We start from the raw sequence: 20,345 nt of genomic DNA, 5'->3' as shown, positions 1-20,345 counted from the left end.
GCTGCTGAGATTGAAATAGATGCCAGTTTCATAGGAGGTTTCATAATGGTATCGCGAAACAAGCAAAAAGAATTTGCCCGATCCTGGACAACACTTTAGATCCTTAGCATTTCATTAACCCTTGCGTCCAGAAATATTTCGTCGTACCCATAATTTCCGATAATATCCGATAGTTTACAAAAACTATCGACGACTATCGATAGTACTATCGTTAGAAGTATCACGAGAAATGCGTACATAAAATGTCAAAGACACAAATGTACGAAGACCCCAAAGAGTTAGAAAAATACAAAAGTTTAATATCACATACTTTTTACAATAAAATAAAAAAAAACGATTATTAAAATAGAATATAATAAAAATATCTGCAGTGGTATTTTACAAGTTACGACACAACCGCCGGATTTTATTTAAAAAATCGCGCGTATTAATTCTGCTTGGTTAAATATTCTGCGAGACTTTATCGAAGATGTCGACATGCTAAAATATTTTATACATTATAGTTATATAATAGATGGTGCTCCGCCTCTATTAAGATGTTAAGCGTCACGTCAGTCACCGGTGATTGACGCTATACTCACGTTAGTCACCGGTGACTAACGATACAAAATTTAGAAAATTATATTGTTGCACAAAAATAAATTTTAAATAATTCGGAGACCATAAAAGAATACACCTAACTATTACTTGTTCGTAAAAAAAAAATGTTACGATATTTGCAGGTATCACGAAATGTATAGCAGGCAGAAAGAAAGACAAAACAGGTTTGGCCCTTAATGTGTTAACCTATTAGCTGTAAACGACGTATACACACGTCAAGAGGGAAATGGCAATTTTACATCTTACAACAAACATACTTCTCCTACGATTTAAGTTAAAATGCTTGTGAAACATATTTATAAATTTCGTACATTTTAGTACAATCGTAGAACAACTTGTCGAAAGAAACTGCACCCAGTGCGATCGATGAAACGCATACAATGTCGATCTTAAAAGTAGATCGACGCAGCTATTAACCCTTTGCACTCGAAGCCGTTTTAACCGTAAATCTAAATTAATTTTTCTGACTTATGGTGTTTCCATTTTATATGACAAAGTGCATTTTATGCGTATGAAATTTATAGTCTAGCGATTCGTACAACAGTTAGACTTTTAACAATTTTTTTACGTCTAGACTTTTATAATGTAAATGTTACCTTGAAACGCGATGCAGCAATTGTAATGCTGCCTCAGAGTCACCACTCGAGTGCAAAGCGTTAAGTGGTTAAACAATATATGGCTCTCATTCGTTCAAACGGTTAAGGCAGTGTTAACCCTTTGCACTCCGCTGTCCCCTCTCGTGGGACATCGTAATTCTAGCATATCACTCGGATGTCCCCTCTCGTGGGACATTCAAGTTTATTAGTGATTACGGGGAATTCAGTTATTTCAGCGCAACTTTTTCAGACACGCATGTTTCCCTGCAGTTTTCTCTTGAAATGGCACAAGAAATCAAATCAAAATATAGTAAAATTACTAAGATATATACAAGAAATGTCAGCGAGTTTTGACGAGAACGTGAGAGGCGTGCTCACGACGGTCCGAGCACTTCGAAGACGCCATTTCAAAAGAGCGATAAGGCAAGTTTGTAGAAGAAAGATCGGTATGCGAACATAGCACGCACTGTATAGTGAGATTTATAATCATAAAATCTGGAGGAAAAGATTTTCAAAGCTGAACTCGGTCTGGTTCGAAGCGTCGAGCGGTATAGATAGATCTAACGAGTGAGAAAATCGGAAAAGTGATTCTTCTCTTGGTAAATAAATTGTTTGGTAAAAGTTTTTTTGGTAAATATCATCTTGCGAGTTAGTAATAAAAATTAGAAATTTTCAACCTATGTATTTATTTATATATTTTATTAGAACAATGACAAATCGTTCAAACACGAACGAGTCTCATGACACAAGTAGTAGCGAAGATGAGCTCCGGATAGACGTTTATACAGATACGTTAGAAATGTTACACAGAAATGTTACTACAGATATGTAGAAGGTTTTCTTCTACAGTTAGTCCATCGTTTTGATAGCAACGATAGTGATATCGTCCAAGCAACAAGGCGACGAGAGAAAGAGTTCGCATAGACAGCGATTACAACAACGAAACGAAATTATAAAACAAACAATAACGAAATTATAAAAAATAAAATATTGATTTTTTTGCAAATTTTTCGGTTTTTAAATTCATATAAGTCCAATATCATTGTAATGTGTTAGTTAGTTCCAAAAGCATACTAAATAATACGAGGGTCTGTAAATGCCCGTTTTTGCCGAAAAGTGGCGCCGAGTAGCTGGTAGCCAACGCTCAGAATGGTTCGGAGTGCTAAGGGTTAAAACTTTGAGTGGGGCGGAGTAATTACAGCAATGTCCGTTGACCGCGGATCTTTCTGTGGTGCGAGCGATAATTTCCGGAAAACCCTTCGGATTACACGAGACAATGGGTCCGTCACGGCGGAGCATCGGAATGCCAATAAAACTCAGGGGAGCCGGGTGCAGGCACGAAGGTGCATCCCGTAATTTCGATGAGGAGGGGTAGCCGCGTTGCACCGGGGGTTCCGCGGAGCACGTTTCACGGGGAGCGCGAAAGGAAAGCTGGAAGCGTCGCGCCGCGCCGCGCCGCGTCGGGGAGCGCGGTCGGTTCGTATTGGTATTGGTTGGTATCACCCGTTGATAAAGGGGCCAAGGGGTTCTAAGGGGGTAGATGCGTCGGCGTGTTGCGCCGTAGCTTTTGCCGCGGCGCCCGCCAGTCCATAGGCGAAGTCCTAACGAGCAGCCGGCGTGCGAGCCGCGTCTTCGGTGGAACCTCGCTCCTCGCTCGCGATCCAGTCGATCTTTAACAAGTGTGTGCCTCCGCGCGCGTGTTCGATCTCCGCGTCCCGATCTCCGTATCCGACCCGATCCACCGATATTACAACGTTTTCTTTTTCTTTTTTCTTCGGCGTCGCGCGACCGCGTACGTCCGCGGACGGTCACTCGGGAGGATTCGATTTTTAGGTGCGATCAAAGATCGGTCGAAAGCGAGCCGTGGCGACCTAGAAGTGTCCGCGATCGATCCCGAGGATTCTGACAGCAGTGCTGGTTACACCGTGATCCATCCGTGAGCCTCCTCCGGAAGCCAGTGCGGAGACATGTGACGGGAGGGTGTCGATCGTGCGTCGACCATAAATCTCGGAACCAGTGCGGAATCCGTGTACCGATACACACCTCCTTCACGGGGATACTTGTAACCGTATAGCTCGGTTCGAAAGTACTTCGACGGTCTTAGCCGTGTGGATATATATGTATATATATATATAAACTTTGGTTTGGTGCGTTCTCACATGCCACGGGCCCGCCGTTGCTCCTCCCTCCGTCGACGGAAGTGTGTGCGATGAATTGTTTTCGTTTCTGTGATTTATCGTCCCGCGGAAGTGATTGAACGGGGATCGAAGTCAACTGTATACGTGTAAGTCTCACGGCGCCGCGAATCATGCGAATGCAATTTTTCGGGCTGGCTAACGGCTGGTGCTCAGCGGCAGGGCCGAGCGGAGAGGTCGTTCAATTTAGCGGTCCTACGCGGACTTTGTAAACAACCAGATGTGACCAGTTTACGCGGTTCTCGGGACAACGAGCCGGAGATTTCGCGGAGAGAAATTAGGTTCGCCGTGAGAAATTTTTGGGTGACTTTGTCATTGAGACCGGCATGGTTTTTCGGAGATTCAGTGCCGTTTTCATGGTTTTGGGGTGCCGTTCTCGATTCGGAGATTTTCATGGTTCGCTCGGGTCTTTTTGGAGATTTTTGTACACTGTTCGCTGTTGTCGCGATCATCTTGTTTCTACTATTCATTCCTTCGTGAAATGTCCATGATATCGAGTGATTGTTTGATGCGTCGTTTGACGTAGGTGTGTTCATTTTATTTGCTTCGTTCTTTTTTTCTCTCGTATTCTCTATAACACGATGTAATTATCGTAGATATACGATATTTATGTCCATCCTATTTGCTTCATTCTTTCTTGAAATCGCTGTAACATAGTAGAATTATTGCAGATTTTATTCGATGTACTTATGTTCATCCTATTTGCTTCGTTCCTTCCTGAAATCTCTGTAACGTGATAGAATTATTGCAGATGTTGTTTGATGTGCTCATGTTCGTCTTATTTGTTTGAGTCTTTCGTGACACCTCCACGATACAAAGCGATTATTTCACGTATTATTTGGCATACTCGCGATCATCTTATCCGTTTGATATCATCTCGAAAGCTCCACAATTTAAAACGATTATTCAACGTATTATTCAATATACTCGTGCTCGTCTTATTCTCTTCTTTCTTGCTCAAAATTTCTACAACATAAAGCGATTATTTAATATCTCATCCGATGTTCTCTTGCTCGTCTTATTTGTTTGACTCCTTCTTGACACCTCCACGATACAAAGTGACTATTTCACGTATTATTTGGCAAACTCGCGATCATCTTATCCGTTTGATTTCATCTCGAAAGCTCCACAATTTATAACGATTATTCAACGTATTATTCAATATACTCGTGCTCGTCTTATCCTCTTCTTTCTTCCTCAAAATTTCTACAACATACAGTGATTATTTAATATCTCATCCGATGTTCTCTTGCTCATCTTGTTCCCTTCAGTCTTCGTAAAAATCTTCGCAATATAACGTGATTATTATGTACACGTATACTGTTGGAGATACGCGTGTTCACCTCACCCGCCTCATTCATTTTGGAAAGCTGTGTAAAATGAAGCGGCTATTGAACACATTGTCGGACATAAATGAAGACTGATGAGACTAGATCACTCGAAGGTGCATCGCGAAAGAAACGGTAAATATTTCCGTCGTGGTTTGTCACCTAAACAAAGACTTCCGAATACTTCTACATTGTGCGCGCATCTTTCATCTTCATCTGTCTCTTTTACGACCAAACGTAAATTACGCGAACGTTTCTCTTGCAAGAAACTACGGTTCACGGTAAGCTTCGCGGTTATCGTTGGTTTTTAAATCACTTCTGTGGTTGACAATCGTATGGTTATGCCGTGCCTGGATGTTTACGTGATCGTCGTAAATTTTTCTACGAATCGTAAACAGCAGACTCTAAATTCATCGACCTCTCTGTCGTAGGGGAACCAAATAGTTATTCATTACCGTTTCGGGACTTCGAATTATGAATACCTGGACCTGTTACGTGTCGACGTTTCCTTGCTTTCTTCGCATTTTAACGAACGTTCGAATCGCATTTACGAAAATTCTAGCCAGTGGCAGTCGTGCGAGAGCTTCGAAAGCCGAACCGAGACTTTCGGACAGAATTATCGTGCCGTTCAACTTTGTAAACACCGCCGTTGCTGACAAGTTTGCTAATTACTCCGTCCTGTCGTTCTATTATCTTGCGAAACAGCAATCACGCTTTTACACTAGCTGTTAATTTAAATCAACAAGTTTCCTTATTACAAAAGGACAATCCCGAAACGTCATTGCTATTGGGACATTACGTTGGGATTAGTTTCGATTACTTTTGAACGAGATGATAACACAAGTGTGCCGCCAATGCAGTTCGGATCTCTCAGTTATAATAGTTTACACAAGTTTAGATTCGTACACGTTAGTACATATTAATACGTATTAGTACACATTAATAGATATTAATGCACATTATAATTCATTAATAGACATTAATACATATTAGAATGCATCAATAGACATTAATACTATTGGGACATTACGTTGGGATTAGTTTCGATTACTTTTGAACGAGATGATAACAGAAGTGTGCCACCAATGCAGTTCGGATCTCAGTTATAATAGTTTACACAAGTTTAGATTCGTACACGTTAGTACATATTAATACATATTAATACACGTTAGTACACATTAATAGATTTTAATGCACATTATAATTCATTAATAGACATTAGAATGCATCAATAGACATTAATACATGTTAGAATACATTAATAGACACTAATATACATTAATGTACATTAATAGACACTAATATACATTAATGTACATTAACAGACACTAATATACATTAATATAAATTAGTGCACATCAATGCACAATTTAGTATCAGCTTTAGTACAAGCTGATCGTCGAAGAATTGTAACAATTTTAAATTTAGTTTACAAAGTTTACGAAAACCAGCTTTATTGATAACGAAAAGAGCGATGCTGTTACATAATACATAAAATATTTTACTAAAAAGTAAAATATATTTGTTATTAGAGCTAAACTGTTCTTTAAGCTAGCTTAAGTAAACGAAAAAATATCCGCTTTATACTTTTATTTCAAATAATTACAAATAAGTGAATGAAATTTGCAAGATCAATTTCATTTACATTTATTTCGTATTTAACCTTCGTGCAATTTCAATGATGACATATTACGCGCATATTGCAATGATGACACTGGGTTAGAATGATAATGGCGTAGGCGACATTCTCGAAAGTTTCGACTGGAGCCTTAAAATGTGATCTATACATGCGAAAGTGTTGAAAAGACGAGTGAAATAAATTATAAAGTCGCTATAAATTAACTTCATTCGAAATCAATTTCACTTCGAATTAACGTCACTCTAACCTATCTTAATAATAAATTTGATCAGCAAAAAAAAACAAGAACGCTCTTAAATTTCTCACAACGACGATAACTCGTGTGCAATTTCAATGATGACATATTACGCGCATATTGCAATGATGACACTGGGTTAGAATGATAATGGCGTAAGCGACATTTTCGAAAGTTTCGACTGGAGTCTTAAAATGTGATCTATACATGCGAAAGTGTTGAAAAGACGAGAGAAATAAATTATAAAGTCGCTATAAATTAACTTCATTCGAAATCAATTTCACTTCGAATTAACAAGAACGCTCTAAAAAAAAGTGATGCTTCCAAGTTCACCTAATTCTGCGAGAAACATTTTCATAACATCGCGAACCGGCGAAAGAAAGAATCGGAAACCAGTTACTTGCAGTGTTAAATTTATCGGACAGATCGCCCTATGCCTTCCGCCACGAAGTGTACGTTTCCCTCGGCTTTCTCACCTGCGCGTTCAACAAACGGGCGCAGCTTTCGCCGGATCCCGATTGTCAGGTTGTTCAGCCGCGATTATAAAGATCGTGCCGGTCACCGCAAAATTGGGGCACACCCAGCCGTCCCGCAGTTTCGTATCGGAGGTTTCCGGCGCACGGTGGAACAGGGAGGAAAAATGGTGGACAGAAAGGAGCCGGAGAAAAGAGGGGAAAAAATACGTGTCGGGTAAAATGGGGTAACAAGAGGGAGGAACGGGGTAGCTGGGGACGCGGAACCGGGAAACACCGAACAATACCAATTGCGACAAATTACACGTTGCTTTATCCGGTAGCGCTGGCTCGCGATTAAAAGGGGACGCGACGCGACGCGACGCGATGCTACACCGAATGCCTCCAACCTGCGTGCTGATTCTCACATTTTTATTCGTCGCTTCCTTTCGGCGCAAGGCTGCGCGTGCGAATGTCAACCGAACGAAACTTATCGCGGGAATTTAATTAACGTATCGGCGATCGACCCGCGCTCTTCCGCTGCACTTTTTCGCTTCGGAATCGGCCGAACGGATTTGCTTAGAATACCGCCGCTATCACGGGCAGCTTCCGATTTTATTTTTTGCCGATGATGCCCGGAGTAACGCTTTTTCAACGATCCGCGCCATTGAGTTTCTGTTCGGATTCGAAACTTTTGAATTACAACAATTTTCGTGCGAGTATAGATGCAAACTGTTCCGAAGTTTCTCCGCTGTGCGGAATGCTTCGCGTTGAATCGGATTCGTGGAGTTTTTTTCATTTGATAAATTCGCAGTTTTTAATGTTGCGTTCGCGATAGGGAAAACTAGCGAACATCTCCATTGTTGATCTAAGTTCGATGCACGCGAGTTTCGCACTTTTCTCGCACGTATTTTCGCAGGGCCAACTACGCTCTTCTAACCGCTGCTCTGCTATCACGTTTGTTGGATTTATCGTAGATTTACGGAATACACAAAGAACAGCTGTTTTATATATTAGTTTATAGAAGTAACAATTAGACACATTTATCCTGATTTTTAACAAGTGTTATTGTAACATTTGCCGTAAGTAACATATAAATCGAATAAATAACTCGTAAATGTATCTTTACGATACGAATAATCGTAAATTAAAAAAATTAATGACCCGTCATTTTGACGGGTTCCGTAAATTTAGTGTTAATGATACGTCCTTTGACAACAATTAATATTTAGCGAGCTAATTGCGATGCCGCTCGTTGAACACAAATAGGAATTAACTAATCAATGATCCACGTTTAATTATCTTCTTCATCCATAAATGCATAAATTACAAATACATATATAGAGAATGGTTGAAATAATTATCGTTGTAAAGCAAGATAGTTTTTAGTTATTTTTAAGTGGAAAGATAGAGCGACCTGTCCAGTGAATGACAATTTAACATCGAAGTAGTAAAATCGACCGGTTTCATCTTCTGTGCGGAATGTTTCGCGACGGATCAGATTTCCGGGGTCGAAGTAACTCCGAGTTCTAAGGATTCGTTGGAGTTTTTGTTAGCGAGATCGATTAACGAGGATTTTATAAAGGTAGAAGCGCGATTGTGTCGAGCACCTTTAATCTGCTCCGGGGAAATTGCAACTAGATTTCGTGACGCAAGTTTATTATGAAGCGTGTACGTGTGCGCCCATAAGCATGAATCTGCTTTACTTCGGAGAAAATTGCGATCCGAATCTGCTTTGTTACTGTGTCGAACTTCATTCGAGTATACTCCGTGGCACAAAATGTGCAGACGAAGTTTGAACCGCTTCGCGTTCTCACGGAAGAATATCGCGAGCTGCTTGTTCGAGAAATTTCGCAGAAGTATAATTTTTTGCGAGCAACTATCGTTATCGGTGACTAATTTCTCGAGGAAAAATGCGATTCGCTATTCGATGAAAAACTAAATTATTCGTTAGGTTCCCGATCACACTTGCCGAATTCGCGTTCTATTCGATGAATTTAACGTTGATCATGCTCGAATATAAACGAAAGGCACAGTAATTGCCCACCCGACAGTGGCTGCCACCGCTAACCCTATCGCGTATTATCGCGTTATAGGGCAATCTACTGTATCATGTTCGATCAAGTTACCTCTCCCTCATCCGCTAACAAACTCGCAATAAGTGGAAATCAATTCCCAGTTGGCGGCCGTTCGCAAATGTTTTTATCTACGAAGGAAAGGGGGATTCCTCGGGCCATTCGTATATCCCATTCGATCCGCGGATTTAATTCGAACTGTGTTTCGTCTATTTCGCGACGCGATTCCCAACGTTCGCGGGAACCGAGTCGACACGCGTGCCGCGCCGGTTTAGCCGTTCTTGTAATCCCGCAGCGAAACTGCCGGGGTTCGCGAAATTTATACGATCCGCCGAAGATTTCCGCGTAATCTCGCTACGTTCCCAGCCTCTGATATATCCGTGCGTAACGGTCCGCGCGTTCTCTCCCTCTATCTAACCTCAGCCATTCGCTCGTTTCGAGCTTTGCTTCGCGATTCTTCTTTCTTTTTTTCTGTTTTCAACGACAGGCAATAACGAATCGCGTGTTTTGCAAAAAGATTTGTTATTTATATGTATCGGGTTGGCAACTAAGTAATTGCCGATTTGTTCAATGAAATAAAAATTCTTTTTTACTTGGAACGAAGTTTAATCTGTAATGTATTTTCCATTTTGTTCGACGACCTTTTGCCATCTCTCCGACAACTTGAAAATTCCACGCTCGTAGAAAGTCTGATCATTTTCGGCCAAAAACTGAGTTAAGTGAGATTTTACAGCGTCATCGTCGTTCAAAGTTTTACCACGAAGGGAGTTGTCCAGGGATCGAAATAAGTGGTAATTCAATGGCGCGAGATCAGGGCTATATGGTGGGTGTAACATCAATTCCCAAGCAATATCCATCAATTTTTGCCGAGTGGACAAAGACGTGTGCGGCCTAGCATTGTCCTGCTGGAAAATGACACCTTTACGATTGACCAATTCTGGTCGCTTTTCCTTGACTGCTGCATTCAATTTGTCCAGTTGCTAACATTCATGAATAATAAAAAATAACATAATAATAATAATAATAATTTTATAATATAACATTTACGGCTATCATAAAAATGGGAGTGAGAGACATCTATAACTGAAATCGGCAATTACTTAGTTGTCAACTCGATATTTTAACCCACTATCGTCGGGAAGGGTATTAATACCTTTCTCTAAAATTGTGTTATATACGATATTTGAAAGAAAAATCCCATTTTGAAATCCTAAAAACATTCTCGTTATTATATAACGAGTTATCAAAATCTGATTGTTAGTTTTGAAAATATTAAATATTTTTTAGCAAGTGGATTTTTTCAAACTTCACCGGTCTTCTCCCGTTAGGCGAGTCAGTAAAGCTTGATCTGTGACCCGTAGATAGTGTTTAATACCCGAACGGTGGACCTTTTTGACAAAAATGTGATCGACTATGCTCGGGATAGAAATCTAGAAATTTTGTTCAATATTTTTTTTTTTATAAATCGCTTATTATCGAATATTTTAAACAGAAACGATGCCAATTATAGTGTAAAATGTGCACAATATGGTAGGCTAATATACATATGTGTATAACGTGTATAATATATGCATATTAGATTTCGCCATTGGCAGCTAATTGTTCTACTTCTTCTTTTATCTTCTTTGCGCGCGTTTCTTATGCTTTGGTCACATATGAAATATTTAACGAAGCTATAGTACAAAATTGCGACAATTGGCAGACGACGTCGAGGAAAATAAGCGTTTTGTTCGACTGTGCGGCGGCTAGATAATTGTTTCCCCATCGGTTCCATCCCCCATTAGCATTACAAAGCGATCGTTGGCACTAGTGGCGTCCGTGTGTTTTCCCCGTGACGGTGTCCCGTCGTCGAAATAACACCCTGTGGACGGTCCATCGACGGTTTCCGGCCGATGATTGACACGCGGAAAATTACGAGTGACCCGTCGCCGCTCCGCCGCCGCCGCCACCGCCGCGTCCCTGCTAACAAATCCAATCCAAGCAGCCGCCGCGATTATTCGGGAATTAAGCGTGCTCAGAACGTGATGTTTCCAGGTGTCGTGATCGTGTCATCGTGCCGAGCTTAACGAGGAGCAGTTAACGTCTGGGTCTGGGTCGTTAGGGAACGCGGAATGCGAGTGGACGCTTACTCCCACGGCCGCGTTGCGAATCCTCGAAACTGCCGCGCCGCGCCGCGCCGCGCCGCGACGTGGACGATCGTTAGACCGGTTCCCCGTGTTCACTGAGAACAGTGCTTTACCGTACGCGTTCACTCTTGACACGCTCTCTATCTTCCTGATCGACAGGTAACGATGTACAAGGTGTTCCTGCCGATTTCCGGCCGGCTCCACTAATCCGCCGCGAAACTGTGCAAACACTTAGCGAATCCCGTCTATTATCCACCAGACGCTGGCATAGTCAAATCGTTGTTCGCCTGTATGGGCTTCGAGCAGCGCGCTCGCGGAAGAACAATATTTTATTTAACTACTTCATAAAATTGTGCAAAAACCTAGCGAGCTTTGTACATATGTATTGGGTTGGCAACTAAGTAATTGCCGATTTCAGTTATAGGTGTCTCTCACTCCCATTTTTATGATATCCGTGAATGTTATATTATAAAATTATTATTATTATTATTATTATGTTATTTTTTATTATCCGCGAATGTTAGCAACTGGACAAATTGAATGCAGCGGTCAAGGAAAAGCGACCAGAATTGGTCAAACGTAAAGGTGCCATTTTCCAGCAGGACAATGCTAGGCCGCACACGTCTTTGTCCACTCGGCAAAAATTGATGGATATTGGTTGGGAATTGATGTTACACCCACCATATAGCCCTGATCTCGCGCCATCGGATTGTCACTTATTTCGATCCCTGGACAACCCCCTTCGTGCTAAAACTTTGAATGACGATGACGCTGTAAAATCTCGCTTAACTCAGTTTTTGGCCGAAAAGGATCAGACTTTCTACGAGCGTGGAATTTTCAAGTTGTCGGAGAGATGGCAAAAGGTCGTCGAACAAAATGGAAAATACATTACGGATTAAACTTCGTTCCAAGTAAAAAAAATTCTTTTATTTCATTGAACAAATCGGCAATTACTTAGTTGCCAACCCAATAAATTACGGCTATCCGTGTGAATTCCTATTTCAACATCTGCTCGATAATAATTGGAATTGACCGAATAATTCTTTCCCCGATTCAACCGTTACTCATGTTAACTAGAGGAATAATAACAATAATTTTGGTAGCAGTATCGGTACCAAATAATATTTTCACTCGGAAATATTAATGATAAGAAGATACAATTGACAAAAATTGCCAAGTTAACGAAGAAATGATTTGTTTTTTTCTTGGACATATCGAAATACAGATTATAGAGAAGAATTAAATTCGATTCTGTCTTCGAAACCGATGACGGTTTTGAGAAAATTGAGTTTGAACTTTCGCGAAGCACGCGTGCGTTAGTACAAGATCAGACTTTCTACGAGCGTGGAATTTTCAAGTTGTCGGAGAGACGGCAAAAGGTCATCGAACAAAATGGAAAATACATTACGGATTAAACTTCGTTCCAAGTAAAAAAAAATTCTTTTATTTCATTGAATAAATCGGCAATTACTTAGTTGCCAATCCAATACAATATTGGTTAGGCGGGACTCGGGATAATTATTTCATTTTCGACGGGTCTAAAATGTAGCACAGTAAATTCTCTCCAATGGACAAACAATGGACGATTTGGAAAGCGGAGATACGACCATTCGAGCGCCGCGGCTCGTTTTTATAATTGTTGACAATCGGCGACTATAAAAACGAGCCGCCATTTCTTGTGAAATTGTCCATTTCTGTTTGCAAGCTGCGAGACAATCGGAGAGAATTTGTCGTATCTGGCACTGTTCAGATTTCGAGCGCAAAGTTCATAACGTCAGGAACATTTAGCGAATCTCGTATATTACGATACTAGATGCCGGAGTTGGGCATATTTTATTCGAATAACGAATACAATTTTATTTGTAGAATTTTTTCGAAATATTATTCGAAATGAAACTAAAATTAAAATTATCCGAATGAAACTTTATTTGAAGAATTTATCCGATATTATTATTCGAAATGTTTCGAATGAATGAATTCGAGTTGTATCATTTTGCGAAACGCGATAGTCAATTATTTTCTCAAAAATGTGTTAGAATTACGAACGATAAGCTTGTTCAAAGACCTTCACTCAAGATGTCAAAACTTTCTGCTCTAAATCTGGAACATTTCAGTATTTCCCGGAACTGACAGAGTAACAGAGCCATATTGCAAACTGAAAGCACAAACTCTGAATAACTTCATCGTCAACAGCTATATTTTCATACGACGATGGAGAGTTACTTTATTAAAATTTATCTTAAACAGTATTATTTCATGCGACGACTGGAACTTAAAGCGGTTGTTACATCGGATTTATCGAAACAAAAGAAAAGGTGATTTTATTTTATTTTTGTTCAAAGAACGAATAAGACATCGTAATTTCTAAATGTTTCGATTTATGAAAATGCGTCTGGATTAAATTTTCTCTCGTAAAATTTCGTTTATCCTCAATTATCCTGAAAGTATAATTCATCTTAATTCCGCAGAACGCTTTGTACACGGGTCCTAAGGATACTCTCGTTAGAAGAGGTTAAGCAGAGCAAACGAAACAATTCTTATATAGTATTATATATATATATCTCTTATATATATATATATATATATATATATATATATATATATATATATATATATTTATGAGATTATTTTACCAACTGGGTCAGACGATAACTCTATTTTAATTGAACTTGGGAAAGCGTTCTGAAGAAAAATTTTGTATTTTTTTAACAAAGCTCTTAATTCACGGTCAGTGAAATTTTTAACAGATATGTATCGCTAGCAACGAGCGATTTCATTTCGCTTTGCATTTTGTTTTTTTTTTCAATGAAATCCAGCACTGTTGTTTGTACGTATCGATCCCGCGTGCCATTCTGATTAAACAAATATTCAAGTGAAATCGCGAAGAACTAAATATTTTTCGAAGTAATTAAATTGTTCTTTGACATCGATCACGAACACTCGAACCGTACACAATTACAAACCTAAACACTGTTCCACGCATTCCGCTTTCTACATTATCCATTGTGTTATTCTTTTATTCAACGCTGTCCGATTTAAATATATTCCGTGCCTTCGCTTCGCATAATATCCGTATTTTTTCATTAGTAATTCATTTCAATCTAATTCTTAATAAGTCCATTGTGGATTTTATACAATTATAAAATGACCACGGGAAATGGAATATCACAAGATTATTAAAAAACCTTTTATGTTCCATCAAGGTACCATAATGTAATTGCTTCGTTTAAATTCGTGGATTTTCAACCAGATTTCTGTTTGTAATACAAATTATCTTCGAACTTTGCAATTTGTTTCTATTGTTTGCCGAATTATGAACGTAAAGAAACAGGTATTCATATCGCATACAAAATAGTGGCGGTCATACCAGTCCACGTACGATTATCGAACACTATACGAATTTGTTTGTTACTTGAGACTGGATAAATTGCGGAAAATGACGATGCTGCTTATATTAAAGAGAATGAAGTAGATTAGTACAAGAATTACAAGATAATTATAGTATAATTTATAATGTAATTATAATATAATTCTTATTTATAATAGAATTATAATGTAATTATAATATAATTCTTATTTATAACAGAATTATAATGTAATTCTTATTTATAACAGAATTATAATATAACTCTTATTTATAATATTATTTACTTAATATATTAAATATAATATGACATATTAATATAATAATATTATTTACTTAATATATTAAATATAATATGACATATTAATATAATAATATAATAATATATTAATATATTAAATACTATTATATACTTAATATATAATATTAATTACTTAATATATCTGATTATGATTTTACTTAATGTGCAACTAGGTTGGTTCCAAAATTGAGCTTCGATACGTATGAACTACACACACATATCGATGCTCAAATACATCGTAATATTAAATATCGATACGAAGTATCGACATTCGACTCGAGAAGCATCGATATTTGAAATAACGATACCGTATCGGCTATCGCTGCTGAAGATAGCCACCTAAGTATCACACATCTCCGGATAGACTCCGTATAAACAAGATGACAATTTCGCATTTCAGGTTCACCGCGCCGAAAGTGGCCGTTCTACCAGAATAAATCACGTTCGCCGCTCGAATAGGAATGCCAGAACAATTAAAGATCATATAATATATATAATAATATATATAATAATAATATATATAATAATATATAATATAATAATATAATAAGATCATATAAATTCGAAGTATGCACGTAATTCCGACGGCGATATTCAAGAGGACGGGCGCATTCAGTGAATAGAACAGACCGTGAAGACGTGTTCGATAACTACCTCGAAGAGTTCTCGCGCGTCTTCGAGTGCGTGATTCACCATAGTGCAAATTTTTCGAACACTCGGAACAGAGATTAATCTGAAGAGAAATTATTCGGTACAGAAATTATTCGGAAGTGAAACCGCTATATATCGATGCCTCTGTACGCTATCACAGCCCAGTGAAGCACAGATCTTGCATCGATCGCTGCAGAAATCCTGCTAATTGCTACTGAATAGCGCACTCTTATCGATCGGAGATCCAACAAATGCGAAGAATTCGGGACTTCGGTCTCGCCGAAGTTCACCGTGTGCGTCGCGATAAAGGGACTGAATAACGTGATCTCGGCGAGTGTTCCTCCGTAGAAAGTGTGTGAATTCTACCGAGCAAATTCCCGGGAAGCTCGGCGTGGAAGAAAATGAAGACCGGTGGTGGGTACGTGTTTCCTTAAAACTAACTTCGCTGCCCGCGAAGGTTGTCCGTGTAATCCCTTCCGGAGCCGATCGGAAGGACCGTTCTCCTCTGTGCCGGAAGCCGAGATTACGGAAGCATCGAGTGGAAGAGCACAGAAGAGAGAACAGAGAGAGAGAGAGAGAGAGAGAGAGAGAAGACATAACTGATCGCGAAAAGGTGAGTACGTGTCGATAACAATAATCGTAGGATAAATTAATGTTGCGCGACGCACGACGAGGGGGATGGGGGTGGTCGCGGGGGACAGGCATTTATCAGCTCCTCCTATGTGATTCGATAATGCTGATTTACATATTTCCCGATAATGTCCCGGCATATTTCGACGCGCGCCGCGCGCGCCGCCGGAGTTGTAATCGCGTGTGTAATTCTTGTCCCTGGGTACGCGCGATCGAGCTTATAATGGCCGGGTATTAACGAAAATCCGTCTTAAATCTCTTGTAAATTAAATCTTCGATGATGTTGCCGGCGCGGAGCAGAGCGTAGCGAAGGGTGGAGAGGCGTCATCGTTGCCCGCCACCCACCGCGGTATCGATGCACGTGATAACCGGGCTAATTCGCTTTTCTCCGGGATAATGGGTGGCGGCGGAGAGGGGGGGGGGGTAGGGGAAGCTTTATCGGGGCCCGAAGTGTATCTTAAGTTTCGAAGCTCGCGTACATTATCGACACGTTCTACCATCGCTGCCGGTATTGGGGTAATTTACCCTTGTGGGATTTAATGACGCGGCTGCATCGTTCAAACTTCATTCCTATCTGTTTTATTACTTCGCTCGGGATGTCCTTGATCTCGCTTCTTTCGAATTTTTATTAGCGTCCCGACGTTCGCCGTGTACGCAATTCCGCGTGTGATGCGGCCGATGCGTTCTTTGGGGATTTTTTTTAGGAATTTTAGTAGGCTGAACCTGTGAAAAATCTCGAAAAGAACAATTTGTTGCGTGTAGTCGTAATTGAGAAAGTTCTATCTAGTCTGGAGATCGTTGTGTCTTAGATCTCGTACGACTTTCGTGTCAGTTCGACACATTTCCCGTTCCGAATGTGGTAGAACCTCGATTATACAAGCTAAGCAGTGTGACATGAATGTACGGATAATGGAACAATTACTTAGTTCTATTAGATTGTATGAAATCGTATTAAATCATAGGAACTGTATTCATTGTATTAAGTTAGATTGTATCAAATGGTTTTCAATTATATTAAATTATATTAGATTATTTTCGATTATGTTGGATTGTATTAAATTATATTAGATTATTTTCAATGATGTTGGATTGTATTAAATTATAGTAGATTATTTTCAATTATGTTAGATTGTATTAAATTATATTAGATTATTTTTAATTATGTTCGATTGTATTAAATTATATCAGATTATTTTCAATTATGTCGGATTGTATTCAATTATATTAGATTATTTTCAATTATGTCAGATTGTATTAAATTATATTAGATTATTTTCAATTATGTTAGATTGTATTAAATTATATTAGATTATTTTCAATTATGTTGGATTGTATTAAATTATATTAGATTATTTTCAATTATGTTGGATTGTATTAAATTATATTAGATTATTTTCAATTATGTTAGATTGTATTAAATTATATTACATTATTTTCAATTATGTTAGATTGTATTAAATTATATTAGATTATTTTCAATTATGTTGGATTGTATTCAATTATATTAGATTATATTAAATTATATTACATTACATTATATTACTTTGAATTGTTTTAAATGATGTTAAATTATATAAAATTATTTTCTATCGAATCAGGTTATTATTAAATGATACTAAACTATGTTAGATTATATTAGGGAGTTAGACGTAGACTTCATTAATTCACACAGAAAATCGTTTCGCACAGGTTTGCATATGGTTGCCTTAGATTCGGCTGATTACATGTGATATTTGTATAATCGAGAATTCTGATATTAGAAACCCGTCTAATCGAGGTTTTACTTTAAATATAATATTACGTTTTATAGTTCGTTTAATTAGTTACGCGCGAAATAATCTCGTTTCAAACTCATTTCTTTTTCATCTTATGTTTCGAAAGGATGGCTTTGTAAAGTTAGCTATGAATCTTTCCGTAATGCATATTGATTTTCCGTCACTGTGTCAATTTGACGTCGAAGTATAAATTAAGTCGGGAAGATGAGGGACAGTTGAGTGTTAACATTTAAACCGTAAATCTGAGTCTTTCATGTTACGTTATTTAATATTTCGACGAACCTTCGACTATATCTTCAGAAGACACGAACATATTTATTCTTATTTTATCTGCCTTTGTCATCAATGAAAATCATTATATATATATATATATATATATATATATATATATATATATATATATATATATATATTGTACGTTCTAAATGCATATAAATGTACATACATATGTTTTTATTATCGCACATTATTTTTAATTTACTCAAATCATTTAGCGAAGAGGAGATACATTTGTGTTTAGTCTCTGTTCTTGATGATTGACATGGAAAATTTCTTGCTCCTTTTTGTGCAGAAGGAACTGCAGTCTAGTTAATTTGTATGCTGTCAACGTGGCAAAGAAATACGTTTTAGATAAAGCGTTTATTCGATATAGTAACATAGGCAGCGAATGTTTTTGGAATTATCAATTTCCGATAACGAATTTCCAATGAGTGATTTCCAATTGGAACTGATTCCCTCGCCAAAAGGATTCCATAAATACGAAGCAATATGATCGCTCCATGAAAGGTTATTTTGATGCATGTTCCATTGCGACGTGCGAGGTTCATTGTGCTTTAACACATCAGCGGACTAATAATAACATTAGATAAGCTTTTTTTTTTATATATCACCCCCTTCGGAGTTAATTTTAGACAGTTGTTTACAACATTTTGCTGAATTTCCTCGTTGAACGTTTTAATTTAGATCGGCTCCGCTACTTTTATAATGCACAGAGGATATTATAAAAGCGATATTTATGGCCGGCGACAGCGATTTTATGGTTAGCAAAAGTAATTTAATGAAACAAAGGATCCTGGATATAAACAACGAATGAAATTGAGCTTTCCGATTTATGAAGTTATTCGTCGCGTTAATATCATTTATCACGTTGTCTTAAACAACGTAAGCTTGCAATACAATAGTGAATGAAACGCTGTTGCAAAGAGCAGACAAAAATGCGTTTATTTTTTGCTGTAGGTATTAACTTTCCTATGCCGGTGTTCCCCTGCTCCTGGATAACAAATTATCCTGTAACGAATCAGTCTAAATTATTCTTACAAAATGTATACTTACTACTAAAATATTACTAAATATATACTTATAAAATATATTCTGTGTCAAACGCAATTCTAAATAATAAAATATTCGTTTACAACCGCGATATTATAATGTTGTTAACTTTTACATTTTTATTATTCGGAGTAAGAAATATAAATTAAATTAAACGTAATATTTATCAATCCAAAATTATTTACTCACAATCAAATAGTGCAAATGTCCGGATCGACTTCGTTCGTTAACATTGCAATCGTGGTTCTACGGCTCCTGTGAAATTAGGAATTAATTTAAAGACCCAGGGACGATGATTAATCGAATACCGGTGATTAATCAAATACGAAATGACCGACAATTAATTTCACCATAAAACGCTGCATTATTAATGAGTCAATGCGTCGGCTGTTTTAGTAATATCGCCGTCCTACAAATGTTTACTTTCGATATGCATTCCAAGTACAACCCAATTTATAGGAAGCATTTCTATCACGTTCCCCTTTTGTATATTTTCTCAATCCTTTACTTTCCTATTTCTTTTCTTTCTTTCTTTCTATTGTTTTCAAATCTTCTTAAATTTTCTGTAACAAAGGAGTTTGCCACGTTTATGTGTCAATAAATATTCTTCTTCTTATTATTATTATTATAAGTTATATTATTATAATATATATTAAACTTAGGAGTAACAAAGGAGTTTGCCACGTTTATTTGTCAATAAATATTCTTCTTCTTATTATTATTATAAGTTATATTATTATAATATATATTAAACTTAGGAGTAACAAAGGAGTTTGCCACGTTTATTTGTCAATAAATATTCTTCTTCTTCTTCTTATTATTATTATTATAACTTATATTATTATAATATACATTAAACTTATATTATTAAATTATTACAAATTAAATTATTTCGGGCACGACCAGGTATCATTATTCGACTCTGGTGTTGAGGAGTTAAACAATTTTAAGCGATTTTAACACTTTGACGGCCGTTGTCACATAAATAATTAAAATGTAAAATGTAAAATTAAAATGTAAATACCAATTCAGTCCAGTTTGTTTTAAAA

General features: G+C 37.8%; 1 protein-coding gene across 1 annotated transcript in view; it reads left to right on the top strand.

Annotated features, from left to right (window-relative positions):
* The first annotated feature begins 2,762 nt into the window (after nucleotides 1-2,762).
* Nucleotides 2,763-20,345, top strand: part of LOC117228025 (opioid-binding protein/cell adhesion molecule) — a 722,263-nt gene continuing 704,680 nt past the window's right edge. Inside the window, exons 1-2 of the mRNA XM_076528700.1 lie at nucleotides 2,763-3,480; nucleotides 15,312-16,175. The gene's annotated coding sequence lies outside the window, so the exon portion shown is untranslated. The remainder of the gene's footprint in view (nucleotides 3,481-15,311; nucleotides 16,176-20,345) is intronic.

Source organism: Megalopta genalis, chromosome 2 (genome assembly GCF_051020955.1).
Source record: "Megalopta genalis isolate 19385.01 chromosome 2, iyMegGena1_principal, whole genome shotgun sequence".
NCBI lineage: Eukaryota > Metazoa > Arthropoda > Insecta > Hymenoptera > Halictidae > Megalopta > Megalopta genalis.
This window is presented reverse-complemented; position numbering and strand designations above follow the sequence as displayed.